Here is a 13714-nt window from a genome sequence, read left to right on the forward strand (position 1 = left end):
AATGATACAAGAAGCTTCATCCAGGACAACAACTCAATCTTTTATTGGTGTTGCTTCCTCTTCTAACATCAAATGTAATTTTTGTCTATGTGAAGAATGTGAGCAGCACCATGATTATTTTATTAGTCGTGTTAAAGAACTCACTAATATTTTTAAGGAAATGACTTATAATATTGATGTCCATACATCCAAGAATATTTCACAACCTTTGAAGTGTAGGAGGTTGAAAAAATCTATTTCCCAATCACTATCTATAATTAGTGAAAGAAAAAAATCAATGACTACTTCTCCAATATCACACTCAAACCCAAAAGGCAAGGAGAGGGAGAAGGAGAAGGAGAAGGAGAAGGAGAAGGAGGAGAAGGAGAAGGAGAAGGAGAAGGAGAAGGAGGAGCAGGAGAAAGAGAAGGAGAAGGAGAAGGAGCAAGAGAAGGAGAATGAGAAAGTGAAAAAGAAAGCGAAAGAGAAAGAGAAAAAAGAGAAGAAAGTCGAAGTCGTCAGTTGTGATGTGAAGCAACTATATCCATTTGAAGGTTTTAACATAGACGGTGAGGGTCCAACTGAACTAATGTCATCCTTCTCACAATGGATAAACGGTGGTCTTTACAAGCATCATGCAAAAAAGTAAAGTCGTTCAACTATTATTAGTATTTCTTCTTATTGTCCACTAAATAATTATTTATAATGATTACACAATTGCAGAAGAGACAAGGACGATAACTACTTAGCCAATTGCTCGGATCTTGAGTTCAAACAACTTGATTTTGTAGTTGCATTTTCAAATAAGAAGGATTGGTTTTACATAATGTCTCAACCCAATAAGTCCTGGACTGATTAGGTAAATCCATGCCCAATTTTATCTTTTGATTAAGACATGAATACATACAAATAAATTGATATAGAAATACATTTGTTGATGCATCTGTGTAACATGTGGATGTCATTTTATACTATTTGTAGAAGAAGTCGAAGAAACAGAGTCATTCTAAATATGGATATACCACTACTAATTGTTGTTTTCAAAACATACATTGATAATGCCAGTGTTGTTTTTGAATATGAGAATAAAATCGTTGGCACTATCAAAGGGTTTGGTATACCTGGTGGACTGCCTTGGTACCTCATCTAGGACTAAGAGAAAACTGTGCTCTGAGATTCAAAAGTTTCCTAAATCTTTGCCAAAGTACCTTGAATTTTTTTATCAAAAAGACCAAACCAACTGGCCAGTTCTTTAATCTTACCAAGAAAAGAACAAATCTCACCCATTCGAAGTCACACATGTTACTAGTATTGTCCAACAAGCAAGCAATAGACTGTAAGTATCACATTAATTTTTTTGTCTTACCACTATTGAAATATGATGTTATTATATTTTCTAATTGATGATATACCATGTAGATATTGTGGACTTTTTGTTGTTGCATACGCTGAGTTTTTGAGTGATGGACTACAAGTACCATCTTATGAAATTAGTTCTGAAACCCTCCACATGAGATATGCTTCACTCCTATGAAACTATGGAATTTTAAAGGCTCAGAGTGGCTATGTTAGTAACAATGAAGACCCACAGAGGCCTATACCTAAAAAAGCAAATTTCGATGAAAATGTTGTGGTTACCACCATTTATTAGATTGATGGTTATGTATACCATTGTGAATTACTTTTTTGTTGATAAGTTGTATAAAACAATTGGTGAAGTGTTCATTTTGGCTGATAATATTAATATTAATGATTATTATTATTTTTATTTTGTTAGAATAAATGTCAATTATGATGGAAAGGAAGAAATGTGGTGTCTGTGGCAACATATATAACCTCTGTTGTAAAAAAACCACATAATTATCTGCATGTGCCCCAACAGAAAGGATATATGTGGCAACATATGTCACAGAAAGAAGATATGTGGTAATATATGTCACAAAAAGGAGATATGTGGCAATATTATATTGTCACCAATTGTTCATTTTTGCTGATAATATTAATATTAATGATTATTATTTTATTTTTTATTTTGTTGGAACAAATGTCAATTATGATGGAAAGGAAGAAATGTGGTGTCTGTGGTAACATATATAACCTCTATTGTAAAAAACATCAAAGAATTATCTGCATGTGCCCCAACAGAAAGAATATATGTGGCAACATATGTCACAGAAAGAAGATATGTGGTAACATATGTCACATAAATGAGATACGTGGCAACATTAGATTGTCACCACTTGTTCATTTTTGCTGATAATATTAATATTAATGATTATTATTATTATCATTATTTTTATTTTGTTGGAACAAATGTCAATTATGATGGAAAGGAAGAAATGTGGTGTTTATCGCAACATCTATAACTTTTGTTGTAAAAAATACCACATAATTATTTGCATCTGCCCCAACAGAAAGGATATATGTGGCAACATATGTCACACTTTGAATTGTCAAAATTCAAAAAATAAACAATTAAAAGGTTTAAAACAATTGTCCCTTCATTTTTCCCTCTCTCCTCTCCTATATAAAAGGTCATTTCGTTTCATATTCCAAATTTAATTTATTTTTACTAATTTCCAATTTTTTTTTCTCTTCATTCCTTTCTCTCGTTCCATTACTCCTTCATAGATCATTTTTTTGCAATATTTTCTACAATATCAGTGGTAAACTATTGTGATCCTCTTCTACAACAAGGCGTCTTTGCCCTCATTATTTCTAGTTTATCGTTGATGTCTTCTCAGGTAAAATTTAATTAGGGTTTTGAAATACTTACTGGTATTAAATCAGGACATTTTTAGTGGTTTTATTATTTATTTGTTTGTATGATGGTTGGGTTGTTATTCCTTTTCAAATATTATCTAATTTCAAAAAGTTTAACCACAAAAAATACAATTTAGGATATACATATGTTGCCACATATGACATGTTTGTTGCAATTTTTCCAACAGAACGTGCATATGTTGCCACAGATGACACTTCAAGGATAGGTTAATCGATAAATTGAATGATTTAGGAATGAAAAAAATATCAAATTAGACCAAATTTTAGTACATTGGACCATAATTAAGCAATAAATATAAGCTATAACACTTGGAACAACGATTTACAAGGGTGTTATTTAACTATCATATGGAGTTACTTGGTCATTGATGAACTAATGTTATGATAGTCTTCGTATAAATAATTGATAGAATTGATGAAGGTTGTTGTATTAGACCATAATTTTGTACTTAGACATGTTGTATGACTATATATTAGTATTACATGTTGATTTAGGTGACAATTTAATTGAATTAACCCCAAAAAGCACATTTTAGGATATACATATGTTGATATATATGACATGGTTGTTGCAATTTTTCCAACAGAACATGCATATGTTGCCACATATGTCACTTCAAGGATGGCTTAATCGATAAATTGAGCGATTTAGGAATGGAAAAATGTCAAATTGAATCAAATTTTAGTGTTTTGGACTATAATTAAGCAGTAAAAAAATGCTATAACACTTGGAACAATGATTTACAAGGGTGTTATATAACTATCAAGGGGAGTTACTTGGTCATTGTAAGATGAACTAGTGGTATGATAGTCTTTGTAAAAATAATTGATAGAATTAATTAAGGTTGTTGTATTAGACCATAATTTTGTACTTAGATAGGTTGTAGGACTATATAGTAGTGTTACATGTTGAATTAGGTGACAATTTAATTTAATTAATCCCCAAAAAACCATTTTAGGATATACATATGTTGCCACATATGACATGTCTGTTGCAGTTTTTCCAACATAACGTGCATATGTTGCCACATATGTTTAACACTTTGTACCATAATTAAGCAATAAAATTATGCTATAACACTTGAAACAACGATTTACAAGGGTGTTATATAACTATCATATAGAGTTACTTGGTCATTGATGAACTAATAGTATGATAGTCTTTGTAAAAATAATTGATAGAAATGATGGGTTATTGTATTAGACCATAATTTTGTACTTAGACATGTTGTAGGGCTAAATATTAGTGTTACATGTTGAATTAGGTGACAATTTAACTGAATTAACCCCAAAAAGCACATTTTAGGATATACATATGTTGCCACATATGACATGACTGTTGCAATTTTTCCAACAGAACGTGCATATGCTGCCATATATGTCACTTCAAGGATAGGTTAATTGATAAATTAGGTGATTTAGGAATGGAAAAATGCCAAATTGGACCAAATTTTAGTAGTTGGGACCATAATTAAGCAATAAAAATATGTTATAACACTTGGAACAACGATTTACAGGGGTGTTTTATAACTATCATATGGAGTTACTTGGTCATTGTATGATGAACTAGTGGTATGATAGTATTTGTAAAAATAATTGATTGAATTGATGAAGATTGTTGTATTAGACTATAATTTTGTACTTAGACAAGTTGTAGGACTATATATTAGTGTTACATGTTGAATTAGGTGACAATTTAATTGAATTAACCACGAAAAGATCATTTTATGATATACATATGTTGCCACATATGACATGTTTGTTGTAATTTTTCCAACAGAATGTGCATATGTTACCACATATGTCACTTCAAGGATGGGTTAATTGATAAATTGAGCAATTTAGCAATGGAAAAATGTCAATTTTTTTTAGATTAAACATTTTATAAAGAAAAAATTCAAAAATCAGTACAAAACACAAAAATGTCACCTTTTTCCCTATGAGTTTGCAAGAAATGTATATATGTTGCCACACATGAAAATTTAATGAATACAAAAATTTAACTACTTCATCTATTTCTAAATCACAACTACATAATTCACAACGAAAGTGATAGAATTGATGAACAATGCAACAAATTGGTCTTTCTCCCAACAAATGAGGTTCTGACACCCTTCCAGAAAAAATTATCATACAAAAAATTTCTTTCGACAGTCATTCCTACCGACCCTACCCGTTTCTTACTATCCTTCCAACGCCAAATGTATCGATTTTTCTTCTCGATCCATTCACCACGACAATCAATACCTACAAGTAATCCCTCCATTTATTGTACCTGAAGAAATTAATTGAAAAAACAATTAGTACTAATGAAGAAATGTGTAAATCATATGTTGCTACATATAACTATTATATGGCAAGATGTAAGTCATATGTTGCTACATATAATTGTTATGTTGTGACAAATAAATCACATGTGACAACATGTGTAAGTCATATGTTGCTACATATGGCTATTCTGTGGCGAGATGTAAGTCATATGTTGCTACATATAACTATTATGTAATGACAAATAAATCACATGTGACAACATGTGTAAGTTATATATCGCAACCTATTGCTATTCTGTTGCGAAATGTAAGTCATATGTTGTTACATATAATTGTTCTGTTGCGAAACATAAATAACATGTTGTGACAAAATGTATAAGTCATATGTTGTAACATATGGCCATTATGTTGCCACATGTAAGTCATATGTTGCTACATGTCTAAGTTATATGTTGCAGCTTGTGTAAGTTATATGTTGCAACATATGTCTAATCTGTTACGATTGAAATAACCTTTCTGTTGCAACATATATAGCCATCTGTTGAAAACGTGAATGCAAAGTATTGAAAAATTGCAGGTACCCAGATGATGATGAATGATTTCAAAGAACTATTAATTGTACTTACAAAAACAATGGTGTGTAACCCCAATCACTTATGAAGTAATTCCAATTGATACAGAACGAAATGCGGTCCACTGATTAGATTAGCTAAATCTGATTCAAGAAGAAGAAGAAAGCTCAAGGACTTGCAGTCAAGACCAACAATGTACGAAAAGAAGAAGACGAAGATGAAGAGAACGGGAAGAAAGGCAAGCAAGCAAGAAAGAAGCAGAAGAGGAATACGGCGGGAGGCGGGGGGAAAATCTTTTATTTCTCCTTTTGGTACAGCTCGATGGTGGCTTCCCTCCAGTTTTGGTTCCCACCAAAATTGGTTAAATTAGATTTTAGTCATTTACCCTTTTACCCCTTATTTAATTCAATGGACCAAACTGCCAACTTATAAACTTGAGGACAACTCCACAATCCTTAATCATTAATCACATAATTGTCACCTACACTCTATAATTAAGACTTATGTCACCGCTCATTTATTTTTACACCTTAATGTCACCTTTAATTCAAAGCCCCAAGAGGCAACACACTCTTGGGAAACAAATCCTTAATTAAATAAAACCCTCTTCCTATCTAATCCTATTTAAGTCCTCAATACTACCAAATCAATACATAATCTCCACGTAGGCAATGGTGAATAACCAAACCGATGGTTATTTTTTTCGTTTGGTATGGTTTGGTTTTAGAAATTTTAAAAATTGACTAGATTGGTTTGGTTTTGGTTTTAAGCAATAACCGATCCAAACCGAATCACGAACACCCCTAATGGTGGTACTTATGATTCTTTAAATGTCAACCCTTTGTATTATTGTGCAAAATTTTACTATTTTCTCTGTTTCAATTTATGTAACACATTTCATTTTTTTGAGAGTCAAAAAAATTTAAGTTTGACAGATAATTTGCTCATGGAATCTTCAAAAAATTTAAAATAAAATTTTATATATTCATAAACACCTTAAAAAGTATTACGAAACACAATAATTGACAATTCAAAATATTTAAAAGAGATATGAAAAATTTACGTTCAAAGATAGACTTGTTTGAATTTCGAAAACTGAAATGTGTCAGAAAAATTGAAATAGAGGGAATATAATTTATGGAACAATTAACTATATAATGACTATGGATATGAAGAGGATACATGCAAGAAAAATACTCGTTCTGTTCGTTTTTATATATCATCCTTACTATAAATAATTGGTTCATAATACTTGTCATTTCATAAAATAAATGCATAAATTACATTATTCTTCCTATAAGTAGAGGAAGGAGAATACTTTTTTTCTATTCAGGTGTATCTTATAATGGTGAATGAGAAATCAATCCAAATGTCACTATGTTGAATTCAAAAAGGTTCATATCACCTAGGGAATACACATACATGAATGTAAATATAAGTTCATGAATAATGGGCAATCCACTTATTCAATGGATTTATAACACAATTCAATTTATCAAATTAATAATATGTTCTTTTCATGAGTAATTTTTTTTTCTTATAATTCTATTTGTATTTATTATGCCGGAATGGAGTTCATGTATAAATCAACTATGTTATATGAATGATACCATCAATTTTATATCAGCAAATAATAATTCTTTACACTTGATTAGTACTAGGGTGTTAAATGCAAGGAGGTTTTGGGATAGTAAAACTAACAAAGATAAAAATGACGCGTACTTAGATGACAAAGTGCAAGAAGTTGCGGTGAAAGCAATGATGTATTCGTTCCTAGACATCGACGACACTACAATTCTTGGAAGAGTTACTAGCATAGAATTTCAGTGAGCTTTTTGAGTCAAAGCGATCAAATGAAACCAACAAGATCAATGATCCCAACAATTACAACCACTGCATCGCTAATTTCCTCGGCCCATATAGGAAATCATTTTAAAGAAAAAAACTCATAACATCGATAAGGGATGAGTGGTTGAATGGGCTCAAAAAAAATAGTCAAAACTAACCAATATTATTAGCTAAATAATAAAAACAATCGAATAGAGCAATAATTTTATAATTAAAACTTGCATAAGAAGCCAACACAATAAAAATAAGTCAAAACTATTTAATATTTAGCTAAATTGGTAACATTCGATTCAAATATATTAGTATTACAATTGTATTCGACAAATATTTATCTTTTTAAGTATTTTTATAATTGTGGACTCCTTAAAAATACTACGAAATACTTTCATACTAGTTAAAAAATTTAGGAATATAATTCATAAATCGAATTAATTTTCTAAACTTGTGATATCACATGGCAGTAAGGACAAGTGGACCGATGGAGGTGGACTTGCGTGCAACTACATAAGAGTAGAACCAAATGAAAAAGAGTTTAGAGAGTTCTAATATATATATATATATATACATAGATGTGTGTGTGAGAGAGAGAGATTTATTTGTCTCAATTTAAATGATACAGAAGTAATTTAAGAGTTATCTAATTTAAATGATACAGATGTACCTAAAGCAAGTTCCTCTCGTTGTAAATTTTGAAATTTGATCCCCTCTAATTCATGATATGTTTTCAGATACTTTATGTTGCAATTAATAGTATTTTTCATGTAATGTTCAAATAATATATATGTTACCCCCATTTGTTCTAATTTATGTGGTACACGTGAAATTTTGAGATTTAATATGTTTTTCAAATATTGTAAGTTGTTAATTATTATAATTTATGGTATTTGTAATGTAATTTTTTAATAATATATGTTACTCCCTTCGTCCCAATTATACAGTATGTGTGAAATTTCGAGAGTTAACCAAATTTGTAATATTTTTAGTTTATTTCTTAGTACTATTTAAAAAGGAAAATATTAAAATAAAAATAAATTTTAAAAGTAAAATATTACTATATATAATAAGTGGGAATTAGAGGAGACATAATTTTACAATGCATTTGTAAGTTGTTGGGCCAACTTTGTGATAAAAAGGAACTAACATAGGTGGGCCACCTTTGTGATAAAAAGAAACTTAGTTCCTCTTTGTGTAAATTGAAAAACTTGACCTCAAGCTCCTCTAGTTCCCACTAATTATATATATAAATGAGTAAAAGTCCTCATAGTAACCCAGCATTTATGGTAAGAAACCATGTTGAAATAAAAAGAGGAAAAGCTCGTATGATAATAAACTATAAAGAGCTAAATAAAAACTGCTTATTTGATGGATATTTTATCCCAAATATATATATATATATATATATATATATATATATATAAATAATTTTACTTTACTCTTTAAAGAAAATTTTGTTTATTACTTTTACATAATTTTAAAAGTATTTATTAAAAAACTCTTATATTAGACTCAAAAATAAATTACTCCCATCATTTCAATTTGTTTATACTACTTTTCTTTTTATTTCATTTAAAAAACAATATTTTTATCCTTTTGTTAACAACTCTTTAATTTCAACTTGTCAAATGAAATGTTTAAGATCAAAAGATTAAAAAATATTTTGTAATATATGATATATTTTCAATTTCGGACCATAAATTTTAAAAGTCTTGTTTTATTTTTTTAAACCCTATGTTAAATTAAAATAGAATAAATAAATTAAAATAGAAAAGTTGATAAAATCATCCTTAAATTAGTTTATTTGCTTATTTTGAAATGGACAAAAGAATTAATAATTCTATAGGTGTACCAAATATAGGCTCAAAAGTACCAAAATATACCCTAAGTAAGTGCAAGAACCTCTTCATCTCCCTAAAAGAAGTCTCTGCCTGGTGCAGTAACCTCAAGAGTATTCAGCTAAGACTGGCTTTCTCATCATGCATTCAGACAACTCCTGATGCTGTAATCTCAAGAGCATTCAGCTAAAGCCATCTCGTTGTATCTTTGTCAAGCTTAATAGTTGTTCTATATTGGAACCCCAAAAGCTCGTAAAAGGGGTTTTCTTGTCTACAATGTTATAAAGAATTTTGGCACCTTTTATGCCATTAATATTGCCTTTCACAATTGTCTGAAAGCATATTTGATATGAAGCATACCAGCAAGCATGTCATTTGTGGAGGAGACGAGAATCAGAATAATTTTCTACATCAATGGCATCTATGTCGAACTGATATTTTTGGGCTTTTTAACACCTTCAATCTATGGTAACTAGATTTATGGATCGAAAACTTGAAGATAAAAAGGCTGGTAACCTTGGTCTATTTAAGACTTCTCTTTCAGACCTATTTCGATACAAGATGCAAAAGCAAATGGAATCAACAATCTTGCAACATGGAAGACAAAAACTTTCATGCTCATGCATATACAAGATCCAGGGTTTTGAGTTTCAGCTGAAGGAGGTGAAACTATTAACTCAATCCGTAAGACACCAATTTTATGTTTCTTTATGTCTTCAGTATTTTTTTTTTTAGAAATAAAATTGTTGGACATTTTTCTGTGCAATTTTATTTTCTGAAATAATATGGATATTTATGCCATTTTGTGTATGCAATTTTATTTTTTATATATTAGATGAAAGTAGAGATAAATATTAGTTATAAAAGAAAATTGATCACCCACTTCTCCACTTCCTAAGTTTCTGGGTTAATAGGTAGAACTACTTCATCCTCCAGAAAGCAGAAAAGTGGAAAAAGAATCTGTCTTTTGGCACTTAACTTTTTTAGGTTTTTGGCTCCAAAATAATTTCAGGACAACCACTATATATATGAGAAAACAAACGAAAAAGTTTTATCTTTGCAAAGTGAAGCACATTTTTTGAACCTGAACAAGAAGAGAGGTATGTATCAGTCCCCTTATTTTATGTTTGAACAAAATTAAACAGATAGTTATATGCCGGAAAAGATTTGTTCATTAATTATTTGTTTCATATACATTGATATTGCTTTACTATTGTGTCCGACAATCAATCAGAGATAAAAAAAGTCAATTATAAGTTTCTGAATTAGAAACACCCTAATTATTGTGTATAATACATTTTGTGTGGTGTGCATATTTACTATTGGTGTGTGACACATACTATTGAAGCATGACATTTTTCAAGGCATATATTAATTGAAACAACTTCTTTGTTTTGTTCATATATTGATGTTTTCCCTCGATTTTTTAGGAAAGAGAGGATGGATTGTAGTGAAAACATGGTATGAAAGTCTATCAAGTGAAACTTGCTTCTTGAACTTGGAATGTAGAATTAGGATATGAAAATGAAACCTTGGATTTGAATGAACTAAACCAAAATCATTTTAGATGAATATTTTGTGGGACAATTAATTTTTTTTACTGAAACTAATAGACATTTATTCATAGGGCTTGGTATTTATAAGATCTACAACCTCTTCTTAACACCTTAGCTTATATAAGTTCTCAGAAAAGATATTGTGCCTTTAAAATTGGACATTTCCTGCACACACACACACACACATATATATATATATATATATATCTGCTATATGTTATACTAGTTCTTTAATCTGCTAGTTTTTTTGGTAAAAAAATAGTTTTATTTATTACCAGTAGGAATTACAAAATCTAAAAAGGAAATAAATCTATAATAACTTTAGTTCATCAACAACAATATCTTACTTCCGCCTAACTAAAGAACTCTATTATGTGTGAATACACAGGGTAAAAGTTTAGAGTTCATAGCCTTCTTTCCACACTTGCATTTAGATGCCCTCTTTGACAAACCTCTTGTATGATAGTCTTGATACCAGTGTTGCGCCTCTAGCTCTTTCTTGGAATACCCTCAAGTTTTTTTCCTTCCAAATGTGGTATACACATCTAACAGCTATCATTATGAAGATTATTGCATTTGGGCTCTTCCTTTCCTTTGTAGTCATCCAGGCAAGTTCTTGTTGCAAGTCTTCAGGATTACAGATTAGTTCTTTCTAGGTCAACACCAGCATAGCAACAAAGTCATTCAAAATAGAAGTGGCTAATACTATCCAAAGTAGTAGCACATAAAGGACATTCCAAAGTTATGTGAATCCCCATCTATCAAGTCTGTCCCTTGTAGCCAGTCTTTCTAACGCTGCTACTCTTAATATAAAGAGCCATTTTAATGCTCTCAAGTTATGGCATACTAGTCTTCTCCATGGGACTCTAGGAAAAGGTCTTGGTATTTCCTTATATAGCTTTTGAATGAAATTTTTTTTGCATAGAAAGATAGTGATCATAGTCGTAGCTTGCCGATCCAAAGGACTTTTTTCATTTATATGCTAGTGATGCTTCAATAGTTCAATTAATATTAGAAAGATTAGTGAAATCTTATAAATAAATAATGTGAATGAGACTGTCCAGATTGATGATTTATGATATTTTTAGATTTTTCTTTAGTTGTCAACGGTTAGTGCTTTTATATTAATTAATTTTGTTAAACTAATGGATTTTATGTCTTATGGACATTCTAAAATTACTTATTGTGTTTTGATAGTGTTCTGCCAAGCAATGTCACACTTACAGGGGAAACTATTCAAGATACGCAATCACTAGATGAATTAAATAACCCTACTCCTCTTGTTAATACAGGTAATACATTTTATTATATTGATTAAGGTTAAATTATTTAGTTATTGGCCAAGTTTAACATTTTACTAAATGGATAGGTATTGTGATCTACACCTTTGGAACTCAATGATATTTATGTAATATGTGAAGCTTATAATCAACAGACATGATATGAATGATAAAAAAAATGCTATTAACTCTTGTATATTCTCTTTGTTTTTGTCATTGATTTTTTTGACTTAATTGTTTGTTTATATACAACAAAAAAGCAATTTTTTTAGTTTTTTCAGTCTTCATACCTTTCTTCCATACGTGTAATAGTCTTTTAGATTTTAGGTGGTACTTTGAACTGACTTTAATTTTTTTCATCAGATGCTTCTACTAGAATCAAGAATGGTCGTGGCAAGACTGGAGGTAAAGGTCTTGAAAAAATGAAGAAGGCTATGAGAAGCAAGATGAAAATAGATATCCCAGTTGGTAAAGGAAGGCCAACTAAACCAGATCAATCGGCAAAATTATCCAATGAGTTGGGGATAATTGCTCGAAATTTTATTTCTCTTCCAAACAAGTGGAAGGAACTCACAAGAGAGGACAAAGATGCAGTACTAATTAGATGTCATGTAAGAATTCTACACTCTTATAAATTTATACATGGTTGTGATTATATTGAGTTCTTTTTATTGAGTACTCCTATTATTCATCTATCTATTTTTTGGCGAACTCCTCGGCAATATCTAGTAGTAAGTTTGCTAATGGTTTCTTTCTCTTTCTTCTCTGTTTTTTAAGAAATGACAAGATTTTTTTATCATCAACAACTAACAACTAGAAAAAACACAACTGGTACATCTAATCTACTGCTGGATACTAAAAAAAAACTAGGGGTATACATTCATCTCTTCAAGATTCCTTCCTAAAAGTTTCCTCATGGATCCTCTAAATATGTCTTGTACAATCCTCTAAAGAAGATAGAAATTACTGGATCAATACTTTTAGCCTGGATGACAAAATTTATTACTCTTGATCCAAATATTGTGAACTTATGATGCCAACTTCCAAGGGTATTATATAAATTACAGCAGAGTTTTTGCGTCAAGAATGAGTGTGTGACTACTCCAACTCTTTAACCTATTTAAATATTTTCCTAGGAACTCCCTCTTAGTGTAAAAGCTTACTCCATATGGCTCCAAATTACTCACAGATGAACTGCAATCATTAATTTTTGATAAAGTAAGAAAAGGGATAAATGAAATCAAGAAGATATAGGTAAGATAGTTACACAAGTAGTGAGATTTTAGTTTCATTTATAAGTCTCCTATGCATGAAATGACTAAAGAGTTTACAAAGTCCAAAAGATTGACATTAGAGTCTAAGGGGGATAACCTATCCTAACTATATTAAGTTAAAATATTGAAGTTGATATTCCATCAAAGCACCTTCTGTTTCTCTCCTTCCACACACACCAAAAAATACAAGTAGGAATCATTTTTCAAACTTGTTTGATGGATTTATCAACTTTCCAAGAGTTTCAACTAAAGTTGAAATCCTTAAACTAGCATTCATGACCCAACTAAAATAAAAAATAGCAACAAATAAATTTAAAAA

General features: G+C 30.3%; 1 pseudogene; it reads left to right on the plus strand.

Moving 5' to 3' along the window:
• Positions 1-277: 277 nt before the first annotated feature.
• On the plus strand, positions 278-871 carry LOC125812393 (uncharacterized; annotated as a pseudogene).
• Positions 872-13714: the final 12843 nt, after the last annotated feature.

Source organism: Solanum verrucosum, unplaced genomic scaffold (assembly GCF_900185275.1).
Source record: "Solanum verrucosum unplaced genomic scaffold, falcon-dt-bn FXZP01000209.1, whole genome shotgun sequence".
Classification (NCBI taxonomy): Eukaryota; Viridiplantae; Streptophyta; class Magnoliopsida; order Solanales; family Solanaceae; genus Solanum; species Solanum verrucosum.